This window comes from Callithrix jacchus, chromosome 9, assembly GCF_049354715.1.
Source record: "Callithrix jacchus isolate 240 chromosome 9, calJac240_pri, whole genome shotgun sequence".
Taxonomy (NCBI): domain Eukaryota; kingdom Metazoa; phylum Chordata; class Mammalia; order Primates; family Cebidae; genus Callithrix; species Callithrix jacchus.
The window spans coordinates 96,098,893-96,124,750 of NC_133510.1; the positions used below are offsets into that span (position 1 = coordinate 96,098,893).

At 39.4% G+C, this 25,858-nt stretch overlaps 2 long non-coding RNA genes and 1 pseudogene across 2 annotated transcripts in view; 2 read left to right on the plus strand and 1 right to left on the minus strand.

The window, feature by feature from the left end:
• Positions 1–25,858, minus strand: part of LOC103795360 (uncharacterized) — a 273,323-nt gene that overhangs the window by 10,450 nt on the left and 237,015 nt on the right. The gene's annotated exons all lie outside the window — the stretch shown is intronic.
• LOC118144293 (uncharacterized) lies at positions 344–16,905 on the plus strand. Its single transcript, XR_008473911.2, has 3 exons — positions 344–493; positions 2,105–2,205; positions 14,401–16,905. It is a non-coding gene; the product is annotated as an uncharacterized LOC118144293 (long non-coding RNA).
• LOC144577645 (protein mago nashi homolog 2 pseudogene) lies at positions 4,596–10,284 on the plus strand (annotated as a pseudogene).

Consider the following 25,858-nt stretch of genomic DNA (forward strand, 5'->3'; position numbering starts at 1 on the left):
TATAGTATTCTGAACACGGCTGTGCAAATATCTGTTCTAGCCCTCATTTTCAACTCCTTTGGATATATACCCAGATGTGGGATTGCTGGATCATATGGTAATTCTATGTTTTAGTTTTTGAGAACACACCATACTATTTTCCATAGCAGCTGCAGCATTCCCACAGCAATGTACAAAGGTTACAATTTCTCAACATCCTCACTAATGACGCGGAACTTTCTCCTTAGTTCAGCTAAAACCAGGCTCTTGTCACATGACCAGGAAAGATTAGGCTTGCAGGCACGTAGAAGGGTGAGGAAAACGGAAATAATTGGACAAAAAGGAAAAAGGCCAAATAACTCTTAGCAAAGAGAAAGAGAGAGTCCTGCTAGCAGATTTACCGCCTCACAGATTGAATCCCAGGTCACCACACAGGACCAGGACAGGACAGGCTCCTCCTCGCTGCAAATGCCATGAACTTCCTGAGGCTCCACACCGTCCCCTCAGTGTGCAGGTGGGCATTATTCAGAAAGAATCAGTTGGGAAATGGTAGGCCTCATCCAGGACCAGTGGTCCGGTTTTTCAGCCTTCAGGCTGCTTTAGGTTTAAGGGTGGTATTTCAACAGGGGAACTTTGGCTGCCTCCTGTCTCTATCACTAACACATATTTACTGTTTCTATTTTATTTTATTTTATTTTTTGAAGACAGGGTCTTACTCTGTTGCCCAGGCTGAAGTGCAATGGCACAATTGTTGCTTACTGCAGCCTCAGCCTTCTTGGCTAAAGCAATTTTCCCAACTCAGCCTCCCAAGTAGCTGGGACTATAAGTGTGCACCACCACACTTAGCTAATTAAAATTTTTTTTTCTAGAGACAGGGTCTTACTATGTCGCCAGACTGGTTTTGAACCTCTGGGCTCGAGTGAGTCCCCTGCCTCTGCCTCCCAGAGTGCTGAGATTCTAGGTGTGAGCTACCATATCTGACCTTAAAAATAATAATAATAATAATAGTCATCATAATGCGTGTAAGGTGGTATTTCCTAATCACTTTGATTTGCATTTCCCAGTCATTAGTGATGTTGAGCATGTTTAAATGTGCTTATTGGCCATTTGCATATCTTCTTTGGAGAAATGTTTGTTTAGGTCTTTTGCCCATTTTTAAATTAGGTTATTTGTTTTGTTGTTGTTGAGGTGTAAGAGTTCTTTATATATTTACGGTATTAATCTCTTGTAATATATATAATTTGCAAATATTTTTCCTATTCTGCGGATGGCCTTCCTACTCTGTTGATAATGCCTTTTGATGCACACAAGTTTTTAATTTTAGTGGAGTCCAATCTATGCATTTTTTTTCTAGAAGATATATTTTATTTTATTTTTGAGACAGAGTCTTGCTCTGTCACCCAGGCTGGAGTGCAGTGGTATGACCTCAGCTCACTGCAACCTCTGCCTCCTGGGTTCCATTGCCTCAGCCTCACAAGTAGCTGGGATTATAGGTACTGGGCCACCACGTAGCTGTAATCCTAGCTACTGGGCCCTGGCTACTGGGCACTTCCACACCCAGCTAATTTTTGTATTTTTAGTAGAGACGGGGTTTCACCATGCTGGCCAGACTGGTCTCGAACTCCTGATCTCAAGTGATCTGCCCGCCTTGGCCTCCCAAAGTGCTGGGATTACAGGTGTGAGCCACCATGCCCGGCAGAAGATATCTTTTAATGTAGGCTTTGTTTGATTGGCTAAAATTTTTGAAGGGCAAGGCTCAGATTGCATATGGTTGTGGTAGATTTTTATTCTATTCAATTTATAGCAGAGCAAAAAGAATAAAGGCTTAGGTTTCATAACTCACAGAACTGCCCTAACTGATTCACATATGTTGGATGATTCCATCATATGTCCAGCATTGAAATTTTTCCTCATGGCTATTAAGGAATACAAGTCTAATCACATCCTCTCCTGTCTATTGGATGCTCTAGTATCCTGCTGGGAAGTACCAGCAGGGTGTCAGATGAAAATTACCTTTGACTTGCAGGTCACAGTGTATTAGTCTGTTCTCACATTTCTATAAAGAAATTCCTGAGACTGGGTAATTTATAAAGAAAAGAGTTTTAATTGGCTCATGTCTCCTCAGGCTGTACAGGGAGCATGGATGCATCTGCTTCTGGGGAGACCTGAGGGAGCTTTTATTCATGGTAGAAGACAAAGCAGGAGCAGACATCTTACATGGAAGAAGTAAGTGTGTGTGTGTGTGTGTGAGAGAGAGAGAGAGAGAGAGAGAGAGAGAGAGAGAGAGAGAGAGAGAGAGGGAGAGAGATACGAGAGAGAGAAAGAGAGGAGAGAGAGAAGAGAGGGATATGGGGGTGTGTCAGACATGTTTAAATAACCAAATCTCATGAAAATGCACTATTGGGATGATAGCACAAAGCTGGGTGGTGTTAAACCATGAGAAACCACCCCCATGATGCAATCACCTTCCAGCAGGCCCTACCTCCAGCACTGGGAATTACATTTCAACATGAGATTTGGGTAGGGGCGCAAATCCAAACCATATCACACAGTTACCCAGCTCGTTTTCTTAATTGAAGACAAAAATGCAGAAAACATTTACATTCTGCTGAGAATTAATCATCTCATAAAACTGAAACAGATAGTGGTATCCTGGCTTCAGGTATGGGTGGCTCCAAGTTTTCAAACAATGTCCCAACTTTGCTTTTCTTGGGTTGGCACCATTTTTAGTTAGCATTTCTCTTTTTGATAATGAGATGAGTCCTGTTGGCTCTTAAATTACTTCTTACCCTCTCAGCATCTCCAAGCAGAAGATAGGTTCTCTTTTCCTTATAGCTCTAAGAAAGCCCCTGTGTAATCTTTTGTCTTAAAACTGACTACATTGTTGGCCCTATGGATGAGAAAACATCAGGGGGTCAGCTGAAGTGCTTTCTTTGTTAGGCAGACACATTCTCTGATGAGCAACAATGGTCAGTACTGATACCTGCTATATACTATGGATTTATTTCTTCCCATCATTAACTTGCTTCAACTCTTACATGGAGGAGCTACTTATCCTGATGGTACATCATTCAGAGCCTCATGACAATCGCCCTGCTCACAGATGCCAGGGACCAGTGGGCTAAGAGTAATAGAAAGAAAAATCCATAGAAATATTTTGTTTTGGAAACCAACGTTTAGGCATAGATCACTGCCTCATGTGATATTTCAAAGTAAGTAGAATCAGCTTCATTAATCACTCAATTCTGCCTGTTTTTTTAAAAATATAAATACTAGCTAGACCAAAGACTTGAACAGGATTAAGTGTGTGTGCATATAACATACAGAGAAAAGCTGTAATTATAAGAAAAATGCCTATCCTATTTTCTGACACCTGTCCAAACAAGCAGAGGAAGGTGAAGACAGAAGACCATTCTGACATATATAGATATGAGAAAGAGAAATTAAAATGCTCTGGAGCATATGAGCCAATGATCTATCCTTTGACAGAACTGTTATTTCTTTTTTTTCTTTTATTTTTTTGAGAAGGAGCCTGGCTCTGTCGACCAGACTGGAGTGCAGTGGTGTAATGTCAGCTCACAGTAACCTCCAGCTCCTGGGTTCAAGTAACTCTCCTGCCTCAGCCTCCCCAGTAGCTGGGATTACAGGTGTGCCACCATGCCCAGCTACTTTTTGTATATTTAGTAGAGATGGGGTTTTGCTGTGTTGACCAGGCTGGTCTTGAACTCCTGACCTTGTGATCCGCCCACCTCGGCCTCCCAAAGTTCTGGGATTACAAGCATGAGCCAGCGTGCCTGGCCAGAAGTGTTATTTCTATAAAGTACAATTTTGAAGCTCCTTGACAGCTGAAAGTTGAAAAATTACTCATTTATCTTTTTCTTTCCTCCTTAAATGCCAAGTTTACATATTACCCTCCATACCAGTACGTTACTTTCTACTTATTCTGCAGGCAGTCAATTTAAAATATGATGTATTTGGATGGGGGCAGTGGCTCATACCTGTAATCCCAGTACTTTGGGAGGCCAAGATGGGTGGATCACCTGAGTTCAGGAGTTCAAGACCAGCCTGGCCAATATGGTGAAACCCCGTCTCTACTAAAAATACAAAAATCAGCTGGGCATGGTGGCAGGCGCCTGTAATCCCAGCTACTCAGGAGGCAGGAGAGTTGCTTGAACCTAGGAGGCGGAGGTTGCATTGAGCCGAGATTGCACCACTGCACGCCAGCTTGGGTGGGAGAGCAAGATTGTGTCTCAAAAAAAAGATGTATTTCCCTCCTTGTGAAAGAAAATTTTTAAATAAAATGAAACATATTCTCACCCCAGGACCTTTGTACTTCCTGTTCCCTTCACTTGGAATACTCTTTCCCCAGAGAGCTACATGGCTCACTCCTCTACCTCATTCAAGTCCCTGTTCAGTTGTCACCTCCTTATAGGGGCTTTTCCAACCACTGTATCTAAAATAGCCTCCTCCAACCCCATCACTCTCTCTCTACCTTTTCTTATAACAGTCATTCCTACCTGGCATTTTATATGTTAACTTATTTTTATCTGTTGTCCCCAATAGACTCTAAGTACTACAAGGGCAAATACATTGCTTTGTACCTTGGTACTGCTTTGTCTCCAGCACACAGAACACTGCCCTGTACATAGTAAGTGCTCAATGTATAGTATACAGTGAATATATCTCAATCTTTTCTTCATTGTTACAGGCAAGATAGCACTGTTCCCATACAAGGGCACATTCCCACAAGGATAAACGTGTCATGGCAAATCTTAAAATTAATTTTCTGGCAAGTACAATCAATGGTGCCATTTTGCTTTAGCTGGAAATGGGGTGTGGAACTCTAAAGCATTTTACAATTATGTCAGTGATAAAGATCACCCATTTAAAGATCCCAAAGCTCTTATAAGGGAAAAAATAGAACTATAGCTTACAAGACAACACAGCAAATCAAATTTAAAACTTTTAAATATATTTTTAAAATAATCTTAACCTGGGGCTTACCGGGAATAAAAATGGCTATGGCCAGTGATTTCTACCTGCACTACTACATGGAACACAAGGGCAGGTTTGGGCATGAGTTTCTGGAGTTCAAGTTTTGGTTGGACAGAAAGCTTAGATGTGCCAAGAACAGCAATTACAAAAACGATGTCATGATCAGAAAAGAGGCTTATGTGCACAAGAGTGTAATGGAACAACTGAAGAGAATTATTGATGACAGTGAAATTACAAAAGAAGGTGATGCTTTGTGGCCAACCCCCGATAGGGTTGGCCAACAAGAGCTCGAAATTGTAATTAGAGATGAGCACATATCCTTTGCCACATCAAAAATAAGTTATCTTATTGATGTAAATCAATCGAAGGATCCTGAAGGTCTTTGAGTATTTTACTATTTGGTACAAGACTTCAAATGTTTAGTTTTCAGTCTCATTGTATTACACTTCAAGATTAAGCCAATTTAAATTGTGTTTTTCAAGCTGTTTGTATATTTAATTAAGGGATGGGAGGATTTATTTGTCATTTACAATATTGGGGTTTTTATGAATGAGCAGCAAACAAAAAAAATTGTATGTAGACTGAAAATAAGAAAATACATTAGCAGGCTTAATGGTTATCCTTACTGAGTCCACCTGGGTTGAACAGTCCCCATAGACATTAAATTATGTAAATAAAAGCCACCTTTTGTTAAAAAACTTTCCCTAATAAAACATACCAACTCCCGAAGAAAAAAATACAAAAACATTTGATTTTTTTTTTCTAGACTTGTACTCTACAGGTCACATTGTAAGTCAGCTTGCTTTTCATTCTTTGCATCTCAACTTAGATATAACTTTTCTCTTAAAAGCTTCCCCATGACCCCCATAAATTGGGGTTACATGTCCCTTTCTATGTGCCCTCATGGGCCCTCAACATTACCCTGCCAAAAGCTGTAGCTCTTTAAAATTTTGATTAGGGACAATTTACACAGGGCAAAAATCATGTAATCCATATGTTCCATCCAATTCCACTTTCCAATTAAAATAAAGACCTCAATAACCTCAAAAGCAAACTTTTGGAAATATTAGTTAGATCAAAGATAATACAAATTGAAAAGCATGACCAACTCAAGGCAAAAACCGGTGACACTTTGATAACAAAGACACTTCCCAAATGGAATGAGAAGTCTGTGTATATGCACACACAGTGAGAGTTTTGTAATGTTGATAAGTATTGCATGCGAACAAACTATTTCAGTGGAATACTCAACAAACTCAGTCAAATCTTTATACCTAATTTTAGAACCGTTAGTAAACTCACTTATCTACTAGTAAGTGGGCCATCGTATGTGAAAATCAAGGAACTCTGGAATAGAAGGGACTGTATTTTCAATTTATTCATTCAGTGTCCATCACATGGATCCTATCAACCTTCAGTGGACCATGGCATATACTTTGGGAAATGCTGCTGTACAACAATTACTTGATCAAGTATTCATTTTAGCTGCATGTGCCTGATACAGTTCACTGCTTATGAAAGGGATATAAAAATATGGACGGGCCCTTGAGGAGCTTATAAATGAGTAAGTACTCAATAAATATTTAGATAGATGAAATTTTAGAGATCAAAGCAATGTATATGACTTCCAATGTATCATTAGAAAGACTGAAAATAGTGCCAGGTGTGGTGACTCACATCGATAATCCTAGCATTTTGTGAGGCTGAGGCGGGTGGATCACTTTAGCTCCATAGTTGGAGACCAGCCTGGGGAACATGGTAAAACTCTGTCAAAAAGAAGGAAGGAAGGAAAAAAGGAAGGAAGGAAGGGAGGGAGGGAGGGAGAGGGAGGGAGGGAAGGTGTGGGAGAGGAGGGAAGGGGGAAAGAGGAAGAAAGGAAGGAGGAAGGGAAGGGAAGGGGAGAGGAGGGAAGGGCAGAAAACACCTTTGTCCAGTGTTGAGAATAAATGCAGTTCTTCCAACTCTGTGATCTCAAGATGTGTACCACTGTATCTAATGCAGATGACCTTTATCAGCAAGACTTGCATGAACACATAGAAGGTGAGTTGCAGTGTGAATAGTGCCTTGCAACTCTGGCAGTAAAACTGAAGTAACTCTCACACGCCTGAGTTTGCAGTTTATTTGGCTGCAAGTGGCCGTGGAAAGTGGGCATGAACCATCACTGTATGATATGCTCAAGGCTCAGGAATGTGTATACAGGTTATTAAGTCAAAGGAGCTGTAAAACACTGCACAAGAGTTGATTCAGTCTGTTAAATATTTTATACCTGTTACAAAAATATCTCACATCAAAGAAAATTAGATACCATGAATAATTCACAACATGAATGCTCTTGTGTGGGCAGGAGTTAGGTGGTATTTGTTTTTATGAGGTGAAATCTGCAGTTATAACATAGACTTCTTTCTAGAATGGCAAACAGGATTCTAAACTGACAACAGGCAGCTGCAGGCCTGATGTGAATTTACAGGTTACTTAGTGGTGCTGTGAAAAGATAGAATGTGTGGCAGGAGGTTTCCTCACAACTTTTTTCTTTGTCATTGCTTTTCTTCTTCTTTTCCCTGTGCAGGCTGTAAACAGATTAAGTGTGGGACACCCCAGAATCTGAGAAAAAATACAAAGCTACTTTTGGTATCTTCCACCATAGCCTACAAGTTCTCTTTCCTTCCTCCCTTCTTCCCTCCCTCCCTCTCTCCTTCCCTCCAACCCTCCCTTCCTCCCTCCCTCCCTTCCTTCCTTCCTTCTTTTCTTCTTTTGAGACGAGGTCTTGCTATGTTGACCAGGCAGACTCAAGTGATCCTCCAGCCCCAGCCTCCCAAAGTTCTGGGATTACAGGCGCGAATCTTCAGTACCAGGCTGCTCTTGCTTTTCTACTACCCAAAACTGCTGGACATGTACACTTGACCTTGATACCTATGACTTTATCTGTTTTCAGGGAGCCATGAGGGTTAGGGGACTAGGAAAGGAAGGTGGGGCCTGATGAATAAGTATGTCAATCATGTTTTTTATTTTATGTATCTTTTGGTATTTCAACATTTTGGGAAATTTGCAGAGACCAGCTCTCCCAGGACTAGCTAATTCCTAAAGATAATAACTTGCCTATAAGCATGACTTTTATACACAAACCAACCAAACTCAAGCCCATATTCACTAATCACCTCCTTATCTATCTCTCACATACTAGCTAATATTTCCCCTGTGCTAAATTATCTCAAGGCCAGGTATTAGGCAACCACAGACCACCCAGATCACCCAGAGCCTGCTAGAATTATTCATACTACCCTATGCTAGGATGTTTACTCTGCCTTCCCTCACCTTTCCTGTAGAAACAAGGCTCTAGCCTAAGTGATCTCCTGGCTCCTTTCTCCCTCCTGACAGAACCTGCATGATGTGTCTTCCCTCCTCCTCTCAGGAAGAGCAAGTAATAAATTTTACTTTCAATAGCATCAGCCTCTCTTTGTTGTCACTCAGTCGATACCTCCATAAATTAAAATCCCGCAGATGCAAATTGAGAAAATGGACTTTTGTAGCCATTTTTAGGAACATGGCAGCTTGGCTTCAAATCTTGCTCAGAAACAAACTACTTTCCTGAAAGCCTCATCAGTGACCATAACACACCTTATGCAGGATGGGAGCCAAGCATTCTCTCTGCATGTCTTCCTACTTCACATGTGACATAGGGTTGCATGGCCATGCACATTCCTGTGTTGACTTTCTATAGCAACATTGACGTTCTGAAAAATTGTGTGACCTCCTGAAGAAAGTAGGAATGCAGATCTGTAAAGGGGAGTAAAGGTAGAGCCCTGTTCTTCCAATTCCTCACACAGAGCCACTGAAACAACGACACCAATGACAAGCATGGCTGTAAATGTTTATTTACTGAGTGCCTCTCTCTGTGCTTCATGTTTTACATGTATGCTCTCACTAAATCCTTGCAACAAGGCCATTAGATAAGTCCTATTATTAGCCCATTTTAGAGATGGGAATTTAGTGTTGAAAGACACTGGTCACATAGTTGGTAACTAGCATCTTGGGACTTGACAGACCAAGGCTAAATTCATAGCCCATGCTCTTAACCCCTACTCTATACCATCTGTCAAAGCTGAGTAAGACTACCTCCCCCTCATGACACAAAAATTCTAGACTCCAGTTCCCTTTGTGAATGAAGCATCAATCTGAAAACCTCAAACCCTACTTGGCATCTTCAATTGGCTGGTGGATGGTACCATGTTTCCTTCCAAACCAGACATATTTTTGGTAGGTTTTCAGAAACAGGATCAGCTCCAGGCAACATTGTGAAAAAGATAAAGCTCTTGGTTTCTGGTGATTGCTTTTCTGGAATTTAGTGGCCTCACTACGTCTGCAAATGACACAGATGCTCTACTCCCGGTACTGTCCTCTGCGGTCTGTGCCGTAGGCCCCAAATTCATTCTCTACATTCCTAAACATATCAGAATTCTCATTCCTGTTTTTTGAAATCCATTAAGGGCTCTGGATTCAAATGAACCTGGCTTCTAATTTCAGTTATATAGCTTTCAGCTGCATCACCTTGAGCCCCAATTTCCTTATTTGTAACACTGCCACAATAACACAGACTTTCTCAGTGTTTTTTAAATAAGAATAAAAATGAAATATCCAGTGTGTTGTATCAAGATCAATTCCTAACACATGGTGCCCCATAATGATAGCTCAGCCATGAGGAAATTTACCCAGTTTTCATATATGCTATTTAAATAAAAAGTATTAACACTGGTTTCCAGAACCACAAAATCAGTTTTTTTCCATTATAGATATGTGTCACAAATATGTCTAGATAGACCAACCAGGAAAGTAGGTACTGGCCTAGCACATTTGCTGGGAATTCAAATAGTGTCTTGAATTGTAGCTCCCATAATTCCCATGTGTCATGGGGGTGGGTTTTTCCCGTGCATTCTCATGATTGTGAATAAGTCTTATGAATCTGATGGTTTTATAAAGGGGAGCTCCCCTACACACACTCTCTTGCCCGCCACCATGTAAGCTGTGACTTTGCTTCTCCTTTGCTTTCCGCCACGATTGTGAGGCCTCCTCAGCCACGTGGAACTGTGAGTCCATTAAACCTCTTTCCTTTATACATTACCCAGTCTTGGGTATGTCTTTGTTAGCAGCATAAGAACAGACTAACAGGAAGTGCTATTAAAACTAGACAGCAGAATAAATAAAAATTAAGCAGTTGCTCTAATAAGAGATGTAAGAGAATGAAATCTACTTTATAATTTTGCCAAATGTTTGGAGCTCTCAGGTCATAAAATTCTAGGAGAATTTTGTAATAAATTCATCAAAGGAAAAGCACTAAATCAAGCGTCGTAAGACAAGTGTCCTCATCCCTGCTCTGCCACTTATTGGCCATATGACCTTGGATATATCACTTGACCTCTATGGATGTCAATTTCCTTCTCTGTAAAACGAGAATGTGGGACCAGATAATCCCAAGATCTTTTCCAGTTGTACCACTCTTTGAGTCAATGACTCCGCCATTATCCCTCCCCTTGTTCACTGAGATTTTGTTGCCACAATATTTAGTGTTGCCCCCAAGTAACATCACGTAGCAAAGTCCAGTCACGCACAGGAATTCCAGGCACTGTGACTGTGAATTCTAATCCCTCTTTGGCCATGCCATCATTGAATGACCTTGGGCAGGCACCTAACTTCAGCTAACTGCCTCGCCAGCCCTCCAGGGATTTGCCAGATAAATTTCCAACTCCTTACTCTCCACAAGCTGCCCTCCAAAATGCCTTTACAATGCTTAACTTGGGACCACCCATGACAAATCATAAAACTAGGCTTTTTCTCTGAATAATTCTCAATCATAGTATGTTTCTGCCTCAAACATAAAAGCCTTCTTTTCTTCCTATAAAATCATAACCGTCTTTCAAGTGAGGTAAAATATAAGTGAAAACTTAAAAGGCTGCAAAATTTGTCAAATCTGTGGCAAACTCAAGGCTGGGAAAGAGAACTGATACACATTGTATAATAGACCCACCATGATTTCATTAGGCTAGAACAAAGGGTGGAGACTAAGAAAAATTAGTACGAACCCTCAGCAGATATTTTTGGGCAGATAAATTGGTACTACAATCCCTGACCTACATTTACTGGAAAATAAGTCCAATATTTCTATTGTTAATAATAATATAATAGATGTCATTTGTTGTGCACATATTGAGTTAGGCATTCTACTAAGGGATTTACATGCTGTATCTGTTAGAATGCTTTCAGCTGCAAGTAAGAGTACCTAATATAAGGGGCTTTGTGGTTTCCTGTCTCACTCTGGCTGATGAGTGATTGGTCCCAGGGTTGGCTAACTGAGCAGCATGACACCACGGAGAATCCATCCTCCAGCTCTTCTATTCTCCATGTGTGGGTAACATCTCCCTTTGTGGCTACACAATGGCTGCAATGATTCCAGCTGCCACACAGATATTTCAACATCTACCAAAGCACACCTCCCACATATCTCTTTTTATTGGTTAGGAAAACTGTACCCAAAAACTCCCTAATTTCTTCTGACATTTCATTGTCCAGGATTAAATCACATTACCCATACCGTAACCAATCAATGACAAAGTAAATGGGACTGCCAATATTATCTTAGATCAATCATGGTTCACCTCTGGTTCACCTTCCTTGAACACATGGAATGGTGACCACCCCACCCAAACAAAACTGAGCCCCACTGGCAAAGAAGGGGAGGGTGACCTGGGAATTGGCAGCTGGGTAGATAACAGTGTCCACTATACATACATTATTGTTTCAACAAATATCCTCCGAGGAATTATTATCTTCATTTTGTAGATGAGAAAATTGAAACTCAGAGAAGTCAAGTTAATTTCCCATGGTCACACAGCTAAAAGCTGAGAAATTCTGTGTTCTTAACCACCATTATTGATAGTTCTGAAGTTTCAGTGTATGTAAGAAACATTAGCAAGTTTAGTACAAACACAGAATCTCATCTCCACACCCAGAAATTGATTCAATAGTCTAGGAGAGGAGCCCTCAGTCTTCATTTTTAACAAATAATTTCAGTTAATTTGGATACAGGTGGTCTATGAACCACCTTTTAAAAGAATAAGATTGGCTATTACTTGAACAGAAGTCTGATTTAAAACAAAAACCAAAGCAAAAACTATAATTTTCTGGAAGTCCCAGACTCACTATCTACAAAAGCCATTTGTCTGTCTAAAGTATCAACACAGAAACATCTCATCCCAGTCCCTCTATAGTCTGCACAGGTCAGACTCTATATAGTGTCTAGATCTTCTTCTCCAATTTAAGAAGGTTAGAGATAAAACTTTCAGATGAGGGAAACGAGCCCAAGAGAGATATAACAGGTCATCTAAGTAACCACTGAAGAATCATATGGTTCAATGGGAATCGTATAGTTCATATGGGAAGATTTACGGTTGAGGGCAGTCAACTTTTATGGGTAGGAGTGAGAGAAAGCCAACATCATCCTTTAAACATTGACTAGGCTATTACATGTAAAAAACACTCAGAGGTAGGATCAATGATAAGAAATTATGAGGCAGCTCATTTTTTTTTTTAACTATAAAGGAGTAAAACTAATAATTAACTTGGTCAACAATGGTAAAGGCTTTCCACCTCACAAAACATTCTGAATGCATTCCAGCAGAGGCTGGCAGACCCTGTGTCTGTCACCAATGTTGTAGAAGGGAGTCCTCTATTGTAAAGAAGCCTTGTGCAGATGACTCCTAAAATATGCTGTGAGCCTTCAGCCACATCCTTTGCAAACTGACTTGTATTCCTCTTTCATTTTTTTTCACTATGGTCATTTCTGCTGAACACTTTGGGGTGCCATTTAATTTCTAATGCGTTAATGTCCTATTTTCCCAAATTGGTAGAATGTGTCTGACTCTTCTTTGTGTGTTCGTGGGACATAGTTCAAAACCATGCTCATCATAGGTACTTAATTAATAGTTGGTAAATGTAAAAGGATGGTGTAGAATGGTGGGTAAGCACATCCAGATGATACATAGAAGGTAACTGTTAGTACTTCTGCTTCATTTACTACCATTCTTCCCTCTCTGGACAAGAGGCATGAAGGCTATATTTGCATTATGCACCCTCCTCTCTGGCCATGATTGACTGGGTCAGAAATTAACATCTGATTCAAGCTAGGCCCATAAGACTGGCACTAAGATATTAAGACAATCTTTTAAGGTGGCTATAATTATAACATGTGAGCTAAGAGCCATGATTTATTGAAAAACAATGAGGCAGATGACAGGCAAAGACTGAGTTCCCTGGCTTTCTGTCTCCAGGGTCCCCATCCCTTCCTGAGGCTCATGTATAAGTGTGCTTTTGGTCTCTAAGATGAACCCCCCTGTCTTTGTAAAATTCTTCCTCCCTCCTTCCCTTCCTTCTTTTCTTCTTTTAGATTTTACTGAAGTTGGTTTTAGTTCATCTAGATCAGTATCTTGAATCCAAATAAAATTGTTCCTGAGTTTGCTGTTGAGGCTACTGATGCAAATAACTCATGCTCTTAGAATTCCAAGAAAAGCCAGGCTTTTGGAGACCCCAGTGACTATAGAGCATTTAGACCTTTGCATGTTACCAGATATTTTGGAAGGTTTGAGACTGGTGCTACTGCAAGCTGATTTTCTCACTACTCCAAACTCTAACCTGCAGGGGCATCAAAGCTCTTATGAAGACTCCACCACCAGATCACAGGTCTCTTTATAACGAAGATCTCATCCCCAATAGTAGAAATTTTGAGGTAGGTAGGAACTAACGTCTAGTGCAATGAAGCAAGGCCGGCCCAAATAACAGATGGGAATACTTGGAGGTATCTACAACTCCATTATGCTACAAAGTTTCTCCGTACAACATCTTGGGTCTACATAAGGTAACACCACTGTAAGGTACAAATTGTCTTTCGAAATCACATTTATCAGTGAGCAGTCAGTCACATGAATCTTTGTACTTCAGTTTAGTGGCAAAACCATTTCCCAATACGCCTGTGTTTTTCTTAATCTGTGCCCCATGCTGTTAGCCAGAGCATGTGGCCCATCACTTTGACATACTTAAACAGTCTGAACAAATCCAGTCAATGCTTTTCCAAAACCCAAGTCAATCTTGGTTAGAAGGGCATCCCTGACTGTAAGGGGTAGGTAGAAATGAATAGTCCAGGAGTAGGGAAGGAAATCATTGAGAATTCCATGTTTTCCTCTCCTGCAATTAGCATATCTCTTATGTTGGCTAAAAATGGCAAATCACTAATACATGAGAGATAAGAAGGAACCAGTCCTTTCCCCCTTTGCTCCTATTCCTTAGAGTTCTGATGATCATACTTTGCCTAGGACATTTGGAGGCCCCTGCCACAGTCCTTTTCATCAGCTCTTCCTTTTTGATCCTTTTGTTTTTCCCCAGGCATAACTACCACCTGTGCTGTCTTCTCAAGTTCCCTTAGGAAAGGAATCACGTATCATCAAAGTCCTCATGTTGTAGAATGAAATCTCTCTGACTCATTGTATAGTTTAAAGATACAAAACTGTGAATTCTCTTAATTAAAAAAGTAGAACCCGGGAAACCAACTCAACTTCTTGCTCTGAATCTGAACAGAAGTGCTATTTGGTGAAAGCACCTCCTCAGATGTATGACCAGTTCAGCATCCACAGACAGTAGTGAAGAATAACTTTAATAATCAATACTCTATAAGGATAGGGACTGTCATCAGAAGAGACACCAAAATCTTCCCTTGTCAAATAAATGAACAAAAATCACTCCCATTTGCTCACTGATGCTTGAAATTTCTTTAACATGAATTAAATATTTCTGGAGAACCTATATGTAATTTTGGTTAAAAGTTTAGGTATTTACCTGGTAAACTGAATGCAACAGACAAGAAAAAGAAATAAAGGGTATCCAATTAGGAAAAGAGGAAGTCAAATTGTCTCTATTTGCAGATGACATGATTGTGTATTTAGAAGACCCCATCATCTCAGCATAAAATCTCCTTAAGATGATAAGCAACTTCAGCAAAGTCTCAGGATACAAAATCAATGTGCAAAAATCACAAGTATTCCTATATACCAATAACATAACAAACAAACAGAGCCAAATCGTGAGTGAACTCCCAGTCACAATTGCTACAAAGAGAATAAAATACCTAGGACTACAACTAACAAAGGATGTGAAGGACCTCTTCAAGGAAAACTACAAACCACTGCTCAAGGAAATAAGAGAGGACACAAACAGATGGAAAAACATTCCATGCTCATGGTTAGAAAGAATCAGTATCATGAAAATGGCCATACTGCCCAAAGTAATTTAGAGATTCAATGCTATCCCCATTAGGCTACTATTGACCTTCTTCACAGAAGTGGAAAAAAAAACACCTTAGACTTCATATGGAACCAAAAAAAAGAGCCTGCATAACCAAGACAATCTTAAGCAAAAAGAAAAAAGCTGGAGTCATCACAGTACCTGACTTCAAACTATACTACAAGGCTACAATAATCAAAACAGCATGGTACTGGTACCAAAACACAGATATAGACCAATGGAACAGAACAGAGGCCTCAGAAGTAATGCTACACATCTACAACCATTGGATCTTGACAAACCTGATAAAAACAAGCAATGGGGGAAGGACTCCCTGTTTAATAAATGGTGTTGGGAAAACTGCTAGCCATGTGCAGAAAGCTGAAACTGGACCACTTCCTACACCTTATACAAAAATTAACTCCAGATGGATTAAAGATTTAAACATAAGACCTAACACCATGAAAACCCTAGAAGAAAACCTAGGCAATACCATTCAGGACATAGGCATAGGCAAGGGCTTTATGACTACAAAGCACAAAAAGCAATGGTAACAACAGCCAAAATAGACAAATAGGATCTAATTAAACTTAAGAGCTTCTGCACAGCAAAATAAACTATCATTAGAGTGAACTGGCAACCAACAGAATGGGAAAAAATTTTTGCAATCTACCCATCTGACAAAGGGCTAAAATTTAGAATCTACAAAGAACTAAAACAAATTTACAAGGAAAAACAACCCCATCAAAAAGGGGGCAAATGATATGAACAGACACTTTTTAAAAGAAGACATTTATGCTGCCAACAAACATATGAAAAAATGCTCATCATCACTGGTCATTAGAGAAATGCAAATCAAAATCACATTTAGATACTATCTCACACCAGTTAGAATGGTGATCATTAAAAAATCTGGAGACAACAGTTGCTGGAGAGGATGTGGAGAAATAGGAACACTTTTACACTGTTGGTGGGAATGTAAATTAGTTCAACCATTGTGGAGGACAGTGTGGCGATTCCTCAAGGACCTAGAAATAGAAATTCCATTTGACCCAGCAATCCCACTACTGTGTATATATCCAAAGGATTATAAATCGTTCTATTATAAAGACACAGGCACATGTATGTTCACTGTGGCACTGTTTACAATAGCAAAGACCTGGAACCAACCCAAATGCCCATCAGTGATAGACTGGATAAAGAAAATGTAGCATATATACACCATGGAATACTATGCAGTCATAAAAAGGGATGAGTTCATGTCCTTTCCAGGGACATGGATGAATCTGGAAAGCATCATTCTCAGCAAACTGATGCAAGAACAGAAAACCAAACACTGCATGTTCTCACTCATAGGTGGGTGTTGAACAATAACACATGGATATAGGGAGGGGGGCATCATACACTGGGGTCTGTTGGGGGGTGGGGGGCTAGGGGAGGGATAGTGGGGGTGGGGAGATAGGAGAGGGATAACATTGGGAGAAATACCTGATGTAGGGGACAGGGGGATGGAGGCAGCAAACCACCATGGCAAGTGTATACCTATGTAACAATCCTGCAAGATCTGCACGTGTACCCCAGAAATTAAAGTATATATATATGTAGTAAAAAGTTTAAGTATTTACTTGTTATTGCAACTAGGCAATAGGTATAAAAATTTTTCAAAATATGCATACCCTTTGACCTTACACGTCCACTTCCAGAAATTTATTCCTAGTAAATAATCTGAAAGTGGCACAAAAATGTCTGTATGTGAAGCTCCATTATAGCTTTGCAAAAACTTTTTATAATGCAAATTTCAAACATACACAAAAGTAAAGAGGATAATATAATGAGCCACTGTGTGTATACCAACCAGCTTTACTGATCATCTACATTTCGCCCAGCTCCTGTTTTATTTATTCCTTTTCATTATTGTTTTTGCCGGAATGTTCTCATTGCAAGCCCAGCCATCTGGCATTAGTCTCTTAAATACTTTAGTTGTAATATTTTAAAAATAAATTTTTGGGGGAAATTAATATTAGCCTGATATCTTTCTTTCACCATTCAAATTAGCAATAATTTCTGAATATCCTCTAATACATGTTCATGTGCAATTTCAGATTGTCAAAAATGTCTTTTTACAATTTGTTTAAATCTGTATCCAAAAGTTTCATAGGTTAGATTTAGTTGGTATTTCTCTTAAATCTCTGTAATCTATGACAGTGTTTCCATTTTTTATTATGCCATTTATATGTTGAAAAAATAAGGTTATTTTGTCCTGTAGAATTTCTCATATTCTGGATTTGGCCAATTGTCTCCTTCTTGTATCATTTAATCTTTTTTTTTAATCCCCTGTAAACTGGTAATTAGAGCCTGAGGCTCAATTGAATCCAGGTTCTGTTTCTTTCTTTTTCAGGTAAGAATACTTTTTATAGGTGGCTATGTGTACTTCATATTACATCACGTCAGTAGTCACATAAGGCTGTCCATCCCATTTTTAGTGGTGTGTACATCAGTTAGCAGATTCAAGTGCTCTCAGCCTAATCCCCTCATTATATGCTTTTTCATCAATTTTTCACCTAATGGTTTTAGCAGGTATTGATGTTCATTGCCTAGATCCATTATCTTATTAGTGATTTTAAAGTGTTGATGTTGTAATTTTACAATACCTTAGTGTTACATTATCTCTTTCTTTTATAATGAAGCAGCTTTTGAACCTCAGCTTTTTGTTCTTTTAAAAATATCAAAGTTACCAAATAACAAACACCTCTAACCTTTGCCTAGATTCACCAATTTTTAACATTTTGCCACATCTGCGTTATCACTCTTATTATATGTACTTATTTTTTGCTGTTTCATCCAAATTAGTTTATAGATATTATGACAAACTTTAAACATTTCAGCTTGTGTCTCCTAATAACGACAACATGCTCCTCATAACCATAGTTCCAACCTCAATATATTTAGCATTGATTATATTATCTAATACAGAGTTTTTAAATTGCCAATTGTCACCAAATGATCTTATATATAATTTTAAAATTCTGAATCCTTCAAAGGTACATGTACTACAGTGGCAGCATGTCCAGTAATTTTCCACTTCTGTTTTCTTTCTACATTTGTTAGTTGGCATTCTTTTGTAAAGAAAAATGTTCCCTTTTCTCTCATTACCATCATTATTTTTTAGATGCTCAGATTGACTCAAATTTGTCCAATGGGAGCAACCGTAATCTGGTTACGGCATCATTTTGATCCAGTTCCATTGGTCTTTGAGCATTTCTTTCCTTTCTGGCACACGATTCTAGGCTCACCTTGCACTTTCCCTGTCTCACACGTAGAATCAGCAGTTTCTCCAAGCTTCCCTGGTTCTCTTCAATGAAGAATGCTGTTTAGAAACCAAGATTTGGCTGCTACGTGTGCTCATTGCTAGTGGAATAGCATTGTTTCTGGACCCTGTCAATGCACAGAACTAAGAAATTTGTCTTTCAAGAAACATGAGTTGATACTGATACCTCCTATTCAAATCCTATATCATGGAAAAATCTTCCTCTGTTCTCCCTTTTCATATTTTATCTTCTCCCATAGTGAGAACCCTCATTTCCAAAACATTTATTGTTTGCTATATGCTTCAATATGTGCAAAATATTCTTAGTATTATTTAGTAATTATTCTTAGTATTCTTAGTATTACTTAGTAATTATTCTTAGTATTCTTAGTATTACTTAGTAATTATTCTTAGTATTATATCACTACATAAACAAGTAAAATTAAATATTTCTTTGAAGTTCTTTCTCTTCATAAAGTATATCTTATTAAGCTGTATTAAAGATTTATTTGATGGTGGGCATGGTGTCTCATTCCTGTAATCACAGCTCTTTGGAAGGCCAAGGAAGGCAGATCACTTGAGTCCAAGAGTTCAAAACCAGTCTGGCCAACATGGCAAAACCCTATCTCTACTAAAAATACAAAAATTAGTTGGTTATGGTGATGCATGCCTGTAATCACAGCTACTCAGGAGGCTGAGGTGGGAAGATCACTTGAATTTGGGAGGCAGAGGTTGCAGTGATACGAGATCGAACCACTGCACTCCAGCCTGGGCAACAATGTGAGACTCTGTCTCAAAATAAAAAAAAAAAGTGGCCGGGCACCGTGGCTCACGCCTCTAATCCCAGCACTTTGGGAGGCTGAGGCGGACAGACCACGAGGTCAAGAGATCGAGACCATCCTGGCTAACATGGTGAAACCCTGTCTCTACTAAAAATACAAAAAAAATTAGCTGGGTATGGTGGTGCATGCCTGTAGTCCCAGCTACTTGGGAGGCTGAGGCAGGAGAATTGCTTGAACCCGAGAGGCAGAGGTTGCAGTGAGCCGAGGTCGCGCCACCGCACTCCAGCCTGGCGCCTGATGACGGAGTGAGACTCTGTCTATAAGAAAAAGATGTATTTGAATTAATTCTGCTTTCTATGTAGGAATACTTGCTGTACAATTTGATACACAGGTTTGTTTCTCTTTATAGTCAATTTCAGTGTTGCCCTTATTTTATTTTTTGAATATGTATAATTTTTACATAGTTCAAAAATCAAAACTACAAGAAAGCAAATTCTAAAAAAACCATAACCCTATTCCTATCCTTTATATTCTCTTATTGTCCCCATCCCTCTTCAGTGTCTAGTTTTATGAATTTATAGATTATTCTTGATGTTTATGCTTACAAATATAATCAAACATTTCTCCTTTTTATTGTTATATATATATTGGTATTTAAAAAGATTTATACTTTTAATATAGTGGTTACCTTCTTACTAATACTGAATTTTGTAATGGTCATACTCCGCTTTTCTTATACGGACTTCTACAATTGGTTTGTATCTTTAAATGGTATCTTCAGACTGTCACTTATTACCTACATATCAATCAATGGTCTTATTTTACTTCCTCCTTTTCATTTTTCTTCTCCCGTGTTTTCAGTTGTACAATCTCTAATTTATCAGAATGTATAATATTTACATATGATACTTTCACCTCTGTTCTCATCTTTGTTTAAGTCTTAGAGGTACAATTAAATGTAATCGGCGCTTGCCATCAATGCTTTGCTGATGTCTCATCATTTCCTGGTGGGATACATTTATTGTCTAGTAGATTTCTCAGAATGGAATCAGATTATATGTATTCACTTTCTGTGTTTACAACTATTTGCCTACAGCCTTGATATCTGAAGGTTAACTGGGCTAGATAACACAGGCTTGTTTTTAAAAGTGGGAATGGAAACAATTCAAGAAATCAACAAAGATTTGGTAATATAAATAAATAATGGTCAGTTAAATAATGGAACCTTGGTCCATTCAACCATGATACATACTGTAAACACTGTGGAAAAATAAAAAATGATACAAGATACTTGCAATGGTCAAATCTATGCATATAAAGTATAAGGATGCTACAAACATGTGTGCACATATGTTCAGCAAAAAGAGGGTTGGATATATATGAAAAAGTTAACAGTAATTTTCTCTGGTTAGTAGAATTATTGGTGATCTTTAGCTTCATTGTGTGCTTTTCTGTATTTTTGAAGACGTAGCACTTGTGGAATTGGAGAGAATACAATTATTTTTGAAAAGCAAGACAAAGAACTTAAGTTTTCAAGATTTATTAATAATGTACTGGTTTTAATCAATACCACAAGACAGGGTGCACCAAGGAAAGAGCAGTGCGATCTAATTAGCAAGCTCAGGACAGCATAAGCTGGCCTCAGCACCCTGCCTGTACTAGACACTCAATCAATGTGTGCTCATGACGATGAAAACTAAAATGAGCCCAGTCCAAGCAAAAACCTTTTGGGGAGTTCAGCTCCCGCTTCCAGGTTTGTACTGAGGATGGAATGAAGTAGTATTATATTTGTAAAACTCCTTGTCACTTCATCCAGGCAGAGAAGAGAGATTCTTAGTATCTTGTTCTCAAAACTAACAGTGATATGTTCAGTTTTACTTATTCTGAAGAATATAAAAACAATATGGATAAATGGCCAGTAAAAGGAGCCAGAGGCAGCCTATGAGAGTGTTCTAGAAAAACATGAAGGGGAGAAGAAAAACACAAGAGGGACAGATGAATGAGAAGGGAGAAAGAGATAAGCAGAGGACAAGATGAAGTTTAGAGCCTATCGTTAGAACTGTAATACTTGGGACTTTCTCTTCCATGTAAGTAAAATGGAAGAAGTCTGCTGTGCCTCTACATCCTGACCGTGCTGTTGTTGTAAGAACAAGAAGTAAACAGAGTGCAGGGTGCACTGTGCACCTGCTTTAAGTAATCCTTGCCAGATAGTGAACTAATCCCTGGGATTCCAGTCGTTGTTCTTCCAGTAGGCCTGAATGTGAACTGTATCCCAAATCAACCGAACCAGAATATGAATGGGAAATGTCAGCCATAGAATTTGTTTAAAACATCTCTTCCAATGATTATGACGACTAGCCTGGATTAAGAACTGCTGACCTATAAATAGGACTACCATCTATCCCATCTGCTGGGACAGTCCCAGAGCAAGTATTAGCAACTCTTTCTCTTACAAAAATCTCTCTGCGGGCATATAAATGATGTGGTTTCCTACCTGTACCTGGCCTCCCTTCATGGCATTCTCAGTGAAGGTGCGTAGGGGTAGCCTTGTGCCATTACTTCCAATCCGCAACTGAACACAAGACTTAGAAAGAAGTTTCCCCAAAAAATTAAATTCGCATCAGAGTGTAGACCAACTCCTCCCTGAGAACTGCACATTCTCTCCAATGTGCAGAGAAGACAAAGGCATAACTTAAGTGGGGGAGAAAGCAGGGGAAATCTGAGACATCTCCAAGACAATTGCTTCTGCAACTTCACCATTTAGTCCAAGTCAACTGAGAGAGCCACAAGTGAACATGGGTTTGGTTTTATCTGCTGGTTATTTAAGCACTTTTGCTTATTTCTTTTTTACCTCTTTTTGGTCCTCAGTTTCTGGAAGAGTCAAAATAAGATAATCAATTGGCAGTTATATAACATTGCTCTTCAACTGCTGAGAAACCAATCAATATTCCCCATCTAGCTAACGTGTCATTCAGTATCGGGTGTTACCTTGTTCTAGTTTAATCCTGATCTGTTACCTCTAAAATAAGGACATGCAAAGATAAAGATTAAAAACTTGGGCACTCTCAAAAATATCCATGTTATAAATATGTAAGGGAAAATAGTTCAGGTCACAGTCCTCAGTACACAGCAATACATTTGTGGGGTACTCTCCTTCTAGCAGCACCAGACACCTTAGCTTCCTCCTACCCTCTGGATATTTTCATTATTCCTCTTTTTGCTCATCCTCTTCCTGTACCCCATATCATGGGCCTTTTCCATAGAAAGCCTTTTCAGTGAATTCACTTTTAAATTCATATTCACATTACCAAAGTTACAAATTTTAAAACATGGTTTTCATTACTTTCAGTCCAAACTATGACTCTATTTACAAGACTGGTAAAACAAGAAAATCGCCTTCGAAATTTCTCTGACAATTTCCCAGAAACTCCAATTGACAGACTAAACTGCTTAAAGAATCAATCTCATGTACAAATTTAATCAATTAAATAATCTTGATTTTAAACTGCATTTATAAGTATAATATATTCAGATTTATTTTTATGTGTTTCAAATTCTCGACAGGAAGAAGTTATAACCATTAACAAGCAATAACCTCTCTAGCATTTAAAGATCTCTTGTTGCAAGTCTAATCAAATAAACTTCAAAATATAAATGGAATTATCTTAAACATTCCAGTTCTATTTACAAATTATCTCTATAATCTTTCACCTTTAGAATCCCAAGATTAAAATGTTACAGAGTTTATATTGCTATTATAAAGATAACCTTTTAGGGTCAGAACATGTTGGATTCTCCTGCAATAGCAAACATACTGGCCCTTTTAGAGCAGCTTAATTTGGGCAGATGGAATTCAGCAACCCCTAGCCTAGGCTGGATTCAACTAATCTCTTTACTGCCTGATTGAATTCTTCATTCTTTTCATATTCTTTTTGTCCAGCTCCATCCACAAAAGCCCCGATCTCTCTATAAACAATCAGCTTTTCTTTGACCAAAAATTTAACCAAATCATAGTCATTCCTTCAAGTTGTGTCTGAAAATCTCTTTGAAATGCACATACTCTAACTTGTATGGAAACCACATCATGGCTTTAATTCTTATAAAACCATCAATACCGCACACACATTGGTTTCACTTACACAACCAGAGGCACAATGAGGTTACAGGCTATTATGAAATGAGTTTCAGTGTCTTTTAAAAACTTTTTTTTTGTTGATATTTGTTTAAAACACCCTGTGGAAAGAACACAGGCCTTTTTGTAAGGAATTTTTGAAAGGCTTGTCTCCTAGGCAGCTACAAACTCAAGACATTGCTAGGAGAAATTCTGTTATAGGAAGACAAGGAGAGCTGGAAGGGATCAGATGACAATTTGGTCCCACCCCATGCTGTACAAAGAAGAAACCTCAGCTCCAAAGTTCAGGGGCAAAGGAGGGAGAAACACTTTCACTTTTATGTTCCAGTTAATATGCAAGTTGAACTTCAATTGAGATGTGCAAAGAGGCACTCCATCTTTTTACACCTTCTTTCCCACGCATGCACATTGCATACATTGCCATGCTCCTCAAGCTCACTCATCCCCACGCCCTGAATTCCTAGAAGACCACTCAGCCTTCACCTCCACTGAGTCAGTGGCAGGTATCATACATTCACTCACCACCCTCAAACTTCTAACCCAGCCTCACATGAACCTAAATACTTTGCGGACAGAAGCCAAATTTCAGTGGAGAAAAGGGTGAAAAGGAGATGAGTATGTATAGACTCTCTTTCCAGAAATTTGGAGAAGGAGCAAGGTTGCACAGCAGTGGAGGGAGGGAAGTAGGGTCAAGGGCAAGAGGGAGGACGGAGAGAGTTGAGCCTATTCACCTGTTAGAGGGAGACAGAGGGAAAGAATTGAGCCTGGCCACAGGGACACAGAGGAAGGTGAACACATAGGGCAGAGAGGGAATGATTGACAGGGAAGGAAGAACCTTGAGAAGGGAGAGCAGGCATGGAGCACACAGGTTGAAGTATTGATTTTGAAGGAAGGAGAGATGCTTTATTCTCCAAAATAGGAGGAAAAAAAGGTGGATATGGGCATAAATACTGCTAATGATATGAATGAGAAACAGTCCAGATGACCATGAGGATGGGGAATAAGCCAGGAGGGAATGTAGACTGGGCGGATAAGGAAGAGTCTAGGACCTAGGGGAGCAGGGGAAAGGGAATGAGTGAGCTGTGAGGACACAGAAGTTTGAGATTTGGGGATGAGGGAATCCTGAGCCATGATGCAGCAAGGTAGGGCTGTTGAAATCCCAAATGGCAAAGTAGAGGCTACGTGAAAACATCAAGGCTGAAACTGAAGATCAGAAGAGTGAGTGCATCAGAAGGACTATCCTCCTGGACACTGGAGTCACCCAGCTGGCAGTTGGCAGAACATGAGAGACAGAAAAGTCATAAGCCTGCTGCCAAAATCTTTTTTTTTTTTTTTTTTTTTTGAGGCAGACAGAGTTTCAATCTTGTCGCCCAGACTGGAGTGCAATGGTGGGATCTCGGCTCACTGCAACCTCCACCTCCTAGGTTCAGGAGATTCTTATACCTCAGCCTCCAGAGTAGCTGAGACTACAGGCGTGCACCACCACACCTGGCTAATTTTTGTATTTTTAGTAGAAACTGGGTTTCACCTTGTTGGCCAGGCTGGTCTCAAACTCCTGACCTCAGGTGATCCACCCACCTCGGCTTCCCAAAGTGCTGGGATTACAGGAGTGAGGCACCGCACCCAGCCAAAACTCTTATGTGAATGTTGGAGACTGAGGGGCAGATTGACACACAATAGGGATGATGTAGGATGAGGTGTGAACCACAAAGTCAATGGGAATTCTACAGAAGAGAGAAGAAACAGTGATCTGGCAATCGCTTTGGAGAGCAAGACAGATATTAATTCCTAACTCCCAGACCAGAGGGGCAGAGGGCAGGTGAGTATGAGCCCTCACTACTTGAGAAGGATCAAAGGGAAGCAGGAACCTCAGGAAAGACTAAGGTTCAGCTGATAGCAGAAGACAGATGAAACATTTACAAGAAATGTTAAGGATATATGAATACAGTTCCAGAGGGCACAGTTGAATGACGTGGAAGGAAAGGAGAAAAGGGAGGAAGACAAAAAGCCTCCCTGTGTAATAGGATAAAGATTAAAGAGGCTTTTTATCCAAGGCAATGGCTGGGAATGAGAGAGACAGGAGGCAGAGAGACCTCTGGCTTTAACTGACTAGCTGTGTGACCTCAGGCAAGTTACTTGCCCTCCCTGTGCCTCAGTTTCATCATTGTGAAATAAGAATAATACTAACACTTACCTCATAAGATTGTTGTTGCTGTAAAGATTAAATATGTTAATATATGTAATGCACTTAGAAAAATAATCAACATATAGTCAGTTTTGAAGAAGCTTTAGTTTTGGAGGGAACAAGATTCCACCCCACACTTTCCTTCAAATGACAGACAT